Here is a 12,668-nt window from a genome sequence, read left to right as displayed (position 1 = left end):
TAAAAGAAGATGTATTTTGCACACGCTGCGCCTTGGTCCAATCTCTGTCAAGAAGACGATCGTGACAATTATACATGACGTGGATGACTTCAAATCAAAGAGGCCTGAATTACTGAGTGTTTCCACTAGTACAGAGTTTTTCCCAGTAGGAATAAAATGTAACAAGTAGAAAGACAGGTAAAATAAAGATGGATCCTGTTTTATTTATTCTCTATGAATTTTTCTTTGATGACAGTAGGCTACATCTACTTTTGTAAATATGGCTCTAAAAAACAGAAATCTTATTAATTGCAGACTGCTGGACTGTCAGGTGAAAGTGAGCCTGTTATGAAGGCCCTCCYCCACCTCCCCTCACCATCACCATATTAATAAGAACTCCTATTGTCTTTCATTTCTGCATCCTCTTCACCTCTCCGGTGATGCGACCTGTAACTGTTCGGGGTTCAAGGAGAGGTTTTGGTGATCTTTTTTTTGCCAGGGGTGTAAGTAAGTATTAGTTTACTGCCTCAGGCATATTCTCTCCAAGTGGCCCTGTTACGTGAGCCAAGTGCCCTCCACATTTAGCTGGGCCAAGAGGGGAGCGGGGAACTAATATCCTTAATTGTCCTAACTGCGTCTAGAGTCGTGTGGAACCGCCCAAAAACTGCAGTAGTAGAACTGACTGCAGTGACCGCTATTATAATCTCTTTTCAAATTTTTTAGGAAAACTTCAATACGAGGGTGTGATTCAGTGCTTAAAGAAAAATCTTATATTAGAAAATGATCTTTCTAGCTATATCTTGTGGTACAATGCATTACATTTCCTCTGTATGTTCTAATTATACATGGTTCCTGACCAATAAAGTTTATAAAATAAATAAATAAACTTGACCAAAGCATTAAGAGGATTAACACTCACTTACATGTCAATCCTACTTTTAAGGCTTTCCATCGAATTGAGTCATAATTCTACACTACCTACAGCATGGTAACTTGCTATGGTATTGTAATAAAAGGCTGTGATCTTAAATTCGACCTAAATATGACAACATCTGCTAATATGACGTGTGGCATCTATGTAACAACTTATGATAAATGCTTTCAACCCTAAGCCATGCACAATCTATTAATAAGATAGCTAATATGTTTGTCTTTAATAAATAAGCCATCACGACAAGAAGCCACACCAATAAAGTAACAATAATACCATTGTGATGGTGTTGTTAGCTGTTATATCATTCCATTCATGTGCTTTATGTGATAGGCTATGTGTGCACACAAGAGGTACTCATACATCAAAGCATTGCCTTGGGTATCAGCGTTGTGTATTTCAGTGTATTGTTTATGGTTGCATCCCAAGGATATGAGCTGAATACAACATTGCCACCATTTTTCCCCCAGACAGTATTCTCCTTGCAAACATATCACAGCAAACCAAATGGAAGACAACCGAATATGAGCAAAATCATGAGTTTGATTAAGCACTGCAGAAATCTATGTCTAGGGCAACGTATGATGCTAATGTCCTGACTTTTATTTTAAGGAACAGGAGGAAGTATTCAAGGTATTCAAGAAAATAAAGTCTAGCAATTATCATCCTGTGTAATGATTTAATGTGATACTCAATATGTTACAGCTTCAGTTATTATATGATTATATTATCAATATTACAAATATTCCTATAGGAGAAAGGAGGATAATTGTTGTGAGTGATTTTTCCATACACAGATATTAAACAGGTTAAACATATATAGTCTTCATTCAGGTTATTTCACTCAAGATCTTGTCCCCCAAAATCACCCCCACCTCCTCCTCTCTCAAACACAACATGTGTGCTTAGGTTCTAGGTTCTCATAGGTAGGGCTGGGGTCTACTCACATGCAAGCCATATAACCCTGTAGCAGGCAGGCTAAGGGGGCTAACCACTACCATCTGTCCTCACGTTATGCCCACCCCACCGCACTCTCTTTCAGGTCTCAATGGCTTCCACATGGCACCCTGCCATCTCAGACATAACCTCCCCTCTCTAACCCCCTACCCACCCCCCAATAACAACAACATTCAAAGGGGGGTGGGAAAATGGGTCTAGGGATAGGAGGGGGTCCGTTTAATCAGGATATTCATCTCCAGGGGGTTTGCTTCAGGCCTGTGCTGGTGGAGGGGCCTCAGATGGGGCTATGCAGGATACTTGGGGCTATGCAGGATACTTGGGGCTATGGAGAATAATTGGGGCTATGGAGAATACTTGTCTCAACTACAGGGGGAACCCAAGGGGAATTTTCTGTTCTGTTCTATTCTATGGCTGGTGTCACCTAACGGTGTATCTTGGTTAATTCTCCATGTCTATCTTGTAGAGAGACCATGAGACAGTAAGGGGGTCAAAACTGCAATAATGTGTCCAATATGATATCAGCTAAATAGTCATAATCATTGATTCACAATACTAAGTTTTAAAACTGAGTGGTCACACAACTAGTTTCCTTCAGTCCACTTTAGTCTTGCAAGCAAGACTCCTTAGTCTTGTTTCGTGAGGAAGCTGGAGATTGAGATTAAAGTCTCACAAAACAGAACGTAAGCTGGAGATCGAGGTTATTCTCTCAATAAACAGAATAGAAGCTGGAAATCGAGGTTATTGTCTCACTAAACTGAATAAAAGCTGGAGATAGAGGTTAATGTCTCACTAAACTGAATGGAAGCTGGAGATAGAGGTTAAGGTCTCACTAAACTGAATGGAAGCTGGAGATAGAGGTTAATGTCTCACTAAACTGAATGGAAGCTGGAGATAGAGGTTAATGTCTCACTAAACTGAATGGAAGCTGGAGATAGAGGTTAAGGTCTCACTAAACTGAATGGAAGCTGGAGATTGAGGTTAAACTGAATGGAAGCTGGAGATCCGAGGTTAAGGTCTCATTATCAGAATGGAAGCTGGAGATCGAGGTTAAGGTCTCACTAAACAAAATGAACAAATCACTCAGGCATTTCATCTTGGCAAATGCAAATTTCCCAATCCCGCAATGGCAAACGGGAAAACAAAAATTTCAAAAATTTTAACCAATTACTCTTGTCCTGTCATCCTATATATCGTCCTTACATTGTCCCATACATCACCCTATATATCATCCTTTGAAAAATCCATCATCCTATATATAATCCTATACATAATCCTATATACCATCCTATACGTAATTCTATACATCATCCAATACATCATCCTATTTATCATCATACAGTTGAAGTCGGAAGTTTACATACACCTTAGCCAAATACATTTAAACTCAGTTTTTCACAATTTCTGACATTTAATCCCAGTAAAAATTCCCTGTTTTAGGTCAGTTAGGATCACCACTTTATTTTAAGAATGTGAAATGTCAGAATATTAGTAGAGAGAATGATTTATTTCAGCTTTATTTCTTTCATCACATTCCCAATGGGTCAGAAGTTTACATACACTCAATTACTATTTGGTAGCATTGCATTTAAACTGTTTAACTTGGGTCAAATGTTTCGGGTAGCCTTCCACAAGCTTCCCACAATAAGTTGGGTGAATTTTGGCCCATTCTGGTGTAACTGAGTCAGGTTTGTAGGCCTCCTTGCTCGCATATGCTTTTTCAGTTCTGCCCACACATTTTCTATGGGATTGAGTTCTGGGCTTTGTGATGTCCACTTCAATACCTTGACTTTGTTGTCCTTAAGCCATTTTGCCACAACTTTGGAAGTATGCTTGGGGTCATTGTCCATTTGGAAGACCCATTTGCGACCAAGCTTTAACTTCCTGACTGATGTCTTGAGATGTTGCTTCAATATATCCACATAATTTTCCTACCTCATGATGCCATCTATTTTGTGAAGTGCACCAGCCCCTGCTGCAGCAAAGCACCCCCACAACATGATGCTGCCACCCCCGTGCTTCACGGTTGGGATGGTGTTCTTCGGCTTGCAAGCCTCCCCCTTTTTCCTCCAAACATAACGATGGTCATTATGGCCAAACAATTCTATTTTTGTTTCATCAGACCAGAGGACATTTCTCCAAAAAGTACGATCTTTGTCCCCATGTGCAGTTGCAAATCCCAGTCTGGCTTTTTTATGGCTGTTTTGGAGCAGTGGCTTCTTCCTTGCTGAGCGGCCTTTCAGGTTATGTCAATATAGAACTCGTTTTACTGTGGATATATACTTTTGTACCTTTTTCCTCCAGCATTTTCACAAGGTCCTTTGCTGTTGTTCTGGGATTGATTTGAACTTTTCGCACCAAAGTACGTTCACCTCTAGGGGACAGAACACGTCTCCTTCCTGAGCAGTATGACGGCTGCGTGGTCCCATGGTGTTTATACTTGCGTACTATTGTTTGTACAGATGAACGTGGTACCTTCAGGCGTTTGGAAATTGCTCCCAAGGATGAACCAGACTTGTGGAGGTCTACAGTTTTTTTTCTGAGGTCTTGGCTGATTTCTTTTGATTTTCCCATGATGTCAAGCAAAGAGGCACTGAGTTTGAAGGTAGGCCTTTGAAATAATTCCACAGGGGTACACCTCCAATTGACTCAAATTATGTCAATTGGCCTATCAGAAGCTTCTAAAGCCATGACATCATTTTCTGGAAATTTCCAAGCTGTTTAAAGGCACAGTCAACTTAGTGTATGTAAACTTCTGACCCACTGGAATTGTCATACAGTGAATTATAAGTGAAATAATCTGTCTGTAAACAATTGTTGGAAAAATTACTTGTGTCACGCACAAAGTAGATGTACTAACCGACTTGCCAAAACTATAGTTTGTTGACAAGAAATTTGTGGAGTGGTTGAAAAACAAGTTTTAATGACTCCAACCTAAGTGTATGTAAACTTCCAACTTCAATTGTATATATCATCCTATACATCATCCTATTTATCATCCTATACATCATCCTATACACCATCCTATACATCATCCTATTTATCATCCTATACACCATCCTATACATCATACTATACATAATCCTATATATCATCATATACATCATCCTATATATCATCCCATATATCATCCTATTCATCATCCTATTGGCTTAGCGGCTAAGTGTGAATACAAATTCACCCTACGACAATTATTACGCCATAGGTTTAAACTCTGCTATTTTTCACAGTGAGCTGCAGGAGCAATGATAATAAGGCTTGGGACCTGTTGATGACACACTATAATAAATCACAATGCCTGCAATGAATAGAAGAGAACAAGGAGGTGGTGTTCAGTCCTGCTGATATAGGGTGGCGGAGGGCAATTCATCTAGATGTGTGAGGGCCCCAGGCACATTCAACACGTCCCGGCTGCATACTGTACATTAGCTCATGATGTTGTAGTGCTACAGAGTGATTGCCCGTGGGAATACATACAGCCATTGTTTATCACAGAAGATATTTCACTTGATCAAAGATATCTCCCTGTGATAGTCCTTGTTGCTCTTATTGTCAAGTAGCTATCTTGACATAATGCTACTGATGCTATTGTTCTGTGTAATATGTGGTAGGCGTATGGGGATCTCCCGTTGTATTGTGTCATGTTGCTGCAATTGTTCTTAGGAAGGATATTCGCTGTTCAGTAATTTTTTTCAGCAACCTGGGCTTATCATATACAGTGAAACCAAGACATTTGAATATGGCACAATGAAAATAAGATTCTGACTTTATTGTGTTTTCCCTGTCACCTTTTTAAAATGTATGTACTGTGTGTATGTATTTATTTAACTGGCAAATAAAATCAATCAATCAAGCAATGTCCAGATTTTCAGTGGAGCCCATTTACTGTGCGTTGTCTTTTCCAAATCCACTCATCTATTGTAAGTGTTAACATCAATCTATAGTTAGTTTTGTAACCAACACATATTCCATTGAATCATATTGGATAATTTGTGACCTGTTTCAGAAAGCTGGTGTCGCACGTAAATACTTCACAGGAGAGGCAAATGCATTTCATCAAAAAGCATTTTTTGGCAGAATTACCTTCTTGAACATATTAACTATCATGTGCCTTATTTTTTATTAGCCCTTTTTCTCCCCAATTTCGTGGTATCCAATTGGTAGTTACAGTCTTGTCACATCGCTGCAACTCCCGTACGGACTCGGGAGAGGCAAAGGTCAAGAGCCGTGCGTCCTCCGAAGCACGACCCAGCCAAGCCGCACTGCTTCTTAACACAATGCCCGCTTAACCCGAAAGCCAGCCGCACCAATGTGTCGGAGGAAACACTGTACCCCTGGCGACCGTGTCAGCGTGCATGCGCCCAGACTGCCACAGGAGTCGATAGAGCACAATGGGACAAGGACATCCTGCAACAGAGTCTGGACTCGAACCAGGATCTCTAGTTGCACAGCTGCGATGCAGTGCCTTAGATCACTGCACCACTCGGGAGGCCCTTTTCATGTGCCTTATTAACAAACTTGTATGCCATCTGTAAATACAAATAAAATTGTTAAATTACGAGCCTAGTTGGTTTAGCCATGGATTGGCTGAGATAATGGATGGGCTGGACATGCCAGAGATAAGTTCGGATTGGTCTGCCATGTAGCATGATTCTGTCTATAACGTGAGCTGCTCAATATGTGTAGATAGTCTTTGCTACTGCGGCTTTTTTGAAATATATAACATTTGCCATGGAGAACTGCAAAAGTGTTGCTACTGCTCCCAACAACATTGCTGCATGAATTTAGCAGGCGCTATCAACAAAGATCAGAGGGAAAAACTTGTCATGACCTACTTTGTGCACACGGTCAGTGTGAACCGGAGTGACTTGAAACAACGCGGTCCAAACAAGATGTATCTAGCTACAAATAAACATTCTTCCATGTATACGGGTAAGAGTCTAGCTACATTTTCAGATATTATACATTTCAAATTTTTCAGAAAGTCGCTTTAATTTCAAGTTAAAGTGTACTGTTAGCTAGCAAGCAAACGTTAGCTTGCTGGCATGTTAGCTAACGTTACATGCATGATCTGTGTAGTAATATTATTCGTATCTCAGGAATCCATTTGCATTGCTAGTTATAGCCTAATGTTAGCTAGCTAGCTAACATTGAACCTAGTTGGTTAGCTTTATCTACCTGCACATTCATACTACAGCATTTCATGCATGGTGGCTAGCTATGACAATCAGTTTGTATTACTAGTAGTATGGGTTGGGATTATGGTTCATTGTTTAGCTAGCTAGCTAGTTACATGTCTATACAAAAGACTACACTTCGCCAGATGATTACATGACCCATCAAGTTAGCCAGGTGTGTCTGGGGGTGATTACGGCCATCTATTGTATTTCATGAATATGTGTACATGTCTCGACAATAGCAACCCATCCACTTAGCTAGATGTGGTTGGGGGGGTGGTTATAGCATTTCCTTCACATGACCAATCAATTTAGACAAGTGTGTCTCTGGGTGAGCATCATCTAATAATTAGAAAATATTTATAAATATTTTTACCTGGACTCTTTCTATTTTCTATATTGCTACTATGCAAATATGCAAGTAAGCATTTAATTGTACCGTTTACACCTTCTGTATCCTGTGCATGGGGCAAATAAACTTTGATTTTAATTTATATAGTCTGTGTTTACCAGATAAGGTAATGTGAAGAACAACATGACCTGCACCAAAGTCAGATTAGGATATAGGCCAAGGACTAGATAAAGTGTATTTTTACCTGGAGTTTTTCCTTAATTGTAGGCTACTACTTTCACCACTTTTAGTCTTGAAATCTTTGGTTGTTTAGTACACTACCTTCCACCTGTTCAGCACATGGCCTCACATGTGAATCCTTAAAGAGACGGGTGGGGCTAAGGCTTAAGAGTGTGTGATCGATGCTGAATAGGTGTAGATAAAGAAGAGCTCTCCAGTAGGTGTACAAAATCATTCAAGGGTAATTTTCTCAAAAGTGGGGTTAGAAGTTTATCTACCTTCAAAGCAGAATTACTTTCACATTGTTCCTCAACTGGAGTGTATGATATACCATTTTGTAGCTCTGAGTCTCTACTTTTATCCAAAGTAAAAAACCCATTTCAAATTCTGCTACACAAGACCGAATCGAGGTGGTCGGTCACATTTGACTGGTGAATTGAGTTGTTATCTAGGAGCACCACCTGGTGGGGAAGGCTACAGTATGTCACTGGAAATGACCATGAGTGAGCTAGATCAAGTCAAGGCAGGTAAATAATTTAACTGGTCTCCAACCCCATTCAAAATAGTATGTCTTTAATGGTAGGCGAATACATCTAATTATGACCAGTGAAGTTCAATGAAATATAATATTATTGTGGATGAGGGGGAGGTGGGCAGGGATCTGGATTTTAGTGTTGGTGGAACTGCTACAAATCCCTGATCCCCAAAATGTGTTTATTCTCTATAATAGTTTTCAGCAGATCTGTATTCAATTCAAGGTGATGGTGATTTTTATTACTAGGCAAGTCAGTTAGTTAAGAACAAATTCTTATTTACAATGACGGCCTACACCTGCCAAACCCTAACCCGGACGACACTGGGCCAATTGTGCGCCGCCATATGGGACTCCCAATCACAGCCGTTTGTGATACAGCCTGGAATCGAACCAGGGTCTGTAGTGATGCTTCTAGCACTGAGATTCAGTGCCTTAGACCGCTGTGCCACTCAGGAGCCCGAGTGATGCTGTAGTGCTTTGATTGTTTCTCACAAATTATGAAATCAGATTGTTATTAATGTGGATTTTTATTCAAATTGAGACAGAGGTAAAACCACATCAAACAGCACAAAATAAAAGAAAATTGTTATGAGATACTGATAATAGTACTTAGACAGTACAGTACATCTTCAACCAACAATTCACACGCATATTGAGTACACTCGACACAAGACACAGAGTATGGCAAATCTACTGAAATGTATTGTACGTTTGACATTAGGACAGCGGCTTACTTCATTTTCATCAATCTCAAACTGGATCTAACTAAAAGAGTTCAAAATAAGTAAATGTACTTGAGGTTCATGTTTCCTTTGCAACTGATTCATTCTACCACAAGATGGTACTGTGGGCATATTTTTCTTCCCCTCCCCGCTCTCCTACCTTCCCCTCCCTCCTCTCCATCTCTCTATACCAGGGATAATCAACTATATTCAGCCATTTATCGACGGTAAATCGACCACAAGAAGTCCAAACAGATATAATATTTGACTAAAACATAATCATTTCAAACCTTGCTTATATTTCTATAAGGTCACATACACTGACTGTACAAAATAGCCTCAATTCGTCGATGCATGGACTCTACAAGGTGTCAAAAGCGTGCTGGCCCATGTTGACTCCAATGCTTCCCACAGTTGTGTCAAGTTGGCTGGATGTCCTTTGGGTGGTGGACCATTTTTAATACACATGGGAAACTGTTGAGTGTTGCAGTTCTTGACACAAACCGGTGCGTCTGGCACCTACTACCATACCCCGTTCAAAAGCACTTAAATATTTTTTATTGCCCATTCACCCTCTGAACGGTACACACACACAATCCATGTCTCAATTGTCTCAAGGCTTAAAAATCCTTCTTTAACCTGTCTCCTCCCCCTCATCTACACTGATTGAAGTGGATTTAACAAGTGGCATCAATAAGGGATCATAGCTTTTACCTAGATTCACCTGGTCAGTCTATGTCATGGACAGAGGTAGGATATAGAGGTAGGATATAGAGGTAGGGTATAGAGATAGGGTTCCCCAACTGGCGGCCCGCAGGCCAAATTTTATTTGGCCCCCCAAGCTTTCTTAAAAAAATATATACTGTATATATCCTTTTCCCTCTCGCTCTCATCCAACACTTCCCACACTGCCCCTACTCGGATGGTATCGCGCCGTCCCAACCTTCGCTCTCTCTCCCCCGCTACTCTCTCCTCTTCCATCCTATCATCTCTTCCCTCTGCCTCAAACCTTCTCCAACCTATCTCCTGATTCTGCCTCCTCAACCCTCCTCTCCTCCCTTTCTGCATCCTTTGACTCTCTATGTCCCCTATCCTCCAGGCCGGCTCGGTCCTCCCCCCCTGCTCCGTGGCTCGACGACTCATTGCGAGCTCACAGAACAGGGCTCCGGGCAGCCGAGCGGAAATGGAGGAAAACTCGCCTCCCTGCGGACCTGGCATCCTTTCACTCCCTCCTCTCTACATTCTCCTCTTCTGTCTCTGCTGCTAAAGCCAATTTCTACCACTCTAAATTCCAAGCATCTGCCTCTAACCTAGGAAGCTCTTTGCCACCTTCTCCTCCCTCCTGAATCCTCCCCCCCTCCTCCCCCTCCTCCCTCTCTGCTGATGACTTCGTCAACCATTTTGAAAAGAAGGTCGACGACATCCGATCCTCGTTTGCTAAGTCAAACGACACCGCTGGTTCTGCTCACACTGCCCTACCCGGCTTTGACCTCTTCTCCCCTCTCTCTCCAGATGAAATCTCGCGTCTTGTGACGGCCGGCCGCCCAACAACCTGCCCGCTTGACCCTATCCCTCCTCTTCTTCTCCAGACCATTTCCGGAGACCTTCTCCCTTACCTCACTCGCTCATCAACTCATCCTTGACCGCTGGCTACGTCCCTTCCGTCTTCAAGAGAGCGAGAGTTGCACCCCTCTGAAAAAACCTACACTCGATCCCTCCGATGTCAACAACTACAGACCAGTATCCTTCTTTTTCTTTTCTCTCCAAAACTCTTGAACGTGCCGTCCTTGGCCAGCTCTCCTGCTATCTCTCTCAGAATGACCTTCTGTATCCAAATCAGTCAGGTTCAAGACTAGTCATTCAACTGAGACTGCTCTTCTCTGTGTCACGGAGGCGCTCCGCACTGCTAAAGCTAACTCTCTCTCCTCTGCTCTCATCCTTCTAGACCTATCGGCTGCCTTTGATACTGTGAACCATCAGATCCTCCTCTCCACCCTCTCCGAGCTGGGCATCTCCGGCGCGGCCCACGCTTGGATTGCGTCCTACCTGACAGGTCGCTCCTACCAGGTGGCGTGGCGAGAATCTGTCTCCGCACCACGTGCTCTCACCACTGGTGTCCCCCAGGGCTCTGTTCTAGGCCCTCTCCTATTCTCGCTATACACCAAGTCACTTGGCTCTGTCATATCCTCACATGGTCTCTCCTATCATTGCTATGCAGACGACACACAATTAATCTTCTCCTTTCCCCTCTGATAACCAGGTGGTGAATCGCATCTCTGCATGTCTGGCAGACATATCAGTGTGGATGACGGATCACCACCTCAAGCTGAACCTCGGCAAGACGGAGCTGCTCTTCCTCCCAGGGAAGGACTGCCCGTTCCATGATCTCGCCATCACCGGTTGACAACTCCATTGTGTCCTCCTCCCAGAGTGCTAAGAACCTTGGCGTGATCCTGGACAACACCCTGTCGTTCTCAACTAACATCAAGGCGGTGACCCGTTCCTGTAGGTTCATGCTCACAACATTCGCAGAGTACGACCCTGCCTCACGCAGGAAGCGGCGCAGGTCCTAATCCAGGCACTTGTCATCTCCCGTCTGGATTACTGCAACTCGCTGTTGGCTGGGCTCCCTGCCTGTGCCATTAACCCCTACAACTCATCCAGAACGCCGCAGCCCGTCTGGTGTTCAACTTTCCCAAGTTCTCTCACGTCACCCCGCTCCTCCGCTCTCTCCACTGGCTTCCAGTTGAAGCTCGCATCCGCTACAAGACCATGGTGCTTGCCTACGGAGCGTGAGGGGAACGGCACCTCCGTACCTTCAGGCTCTGATCAGGCCCTACACCCAAACAAGGGCACTGCGTTCATCCACCTCTGGCTGCCGCCTCCCTACCTCTGAGGAAGTACAGTTCCCGCTCAGCCCAGTCAAAACTGTTCGCTGCTCTGGCACCCCAATGGTGGAACAAACTCCCTCACGACGCCAGGTCAGCGGAGTCAATCACACACCTTCCGGAGACACCTGAAACCCCACCTCTTTAAGGAATACCTAGGATAGGATAAAGTAATCCTTCTAACCCCCCCCCTTTAAAAGAGTTAGATGCACTATTGTAAAGTGGTTGTTCCACTGGATATCATAAGGTGAATGCACCAATTTGTAAGTCGCTCTGGATAAGAGCGTCTGCTAAATGACTTAAATGTAAATGTAAATATATATTGTTTTAATTATTGTTGGACATAAAATACTCTAAAAACACCAGCAAATCAGCTCCAAGTGATTGTAATTTTGGAAATCTGTTCCAAAGTATTCCCACACATAATAGAGAGATATACACTGAGTGTACAAAACATTAAGAACACCTGCTCTTTCCATGACATAGACTGACCAGGTGAATCTAGGTGAATGCTATGTTCCCTTATTGATGCCACTTGGTAAATCCACTTCAATCAGTGTAGATGAGGGGGAGGAGACAGGTTAAAGGAGGATTTTTAAGCCTTGAGACAATTGAGACATGGATTGTGTGTGTGTACCATTCAGAAGGTGAATGGGCAATAAACATATTTAAGTGCTTTTGAACGGGGTATGGTAGTAGGTGCCAGGTGCACCGGTTTGTGTCAAGAACTGCAACACTCAACAGTTTCCGGTGTGTATCAAAAATGGTCCACCACCCAAAGGTTAACCATCTTGCAGTCCGATGGACGCATCTGGGTTTGGCGGATGACAGGAGAACGTTACCTGAACGAATGCATTGTGCCAACTGTAAAGTTTGGTGGTGAATGGTCCTTGCTGTCCCCAGTCCAC

The sequence above is a fragment of the Salvelinus sp. IW2-2015 genome, linkage group LG6.2, assembly GCF_002910315.2.
Source record: "Salvelinus sp. IW2-2015 linkage group LG6.2, ASM291031v2, whole genome shotgun sequence".
In the NCBI taxonomy this organism is placed as follows: Eukaryota; Metazoa; Chordata; class Actinopteri; order Salmoniformes; family Salmonidae; genus Salvelinus; species Salvelinus sp. IW2-2015.
The sequence above is the reverse complement of the archived record's forward strand: the minus strand, read 5'-3'. Positions refer to the sequence as shown.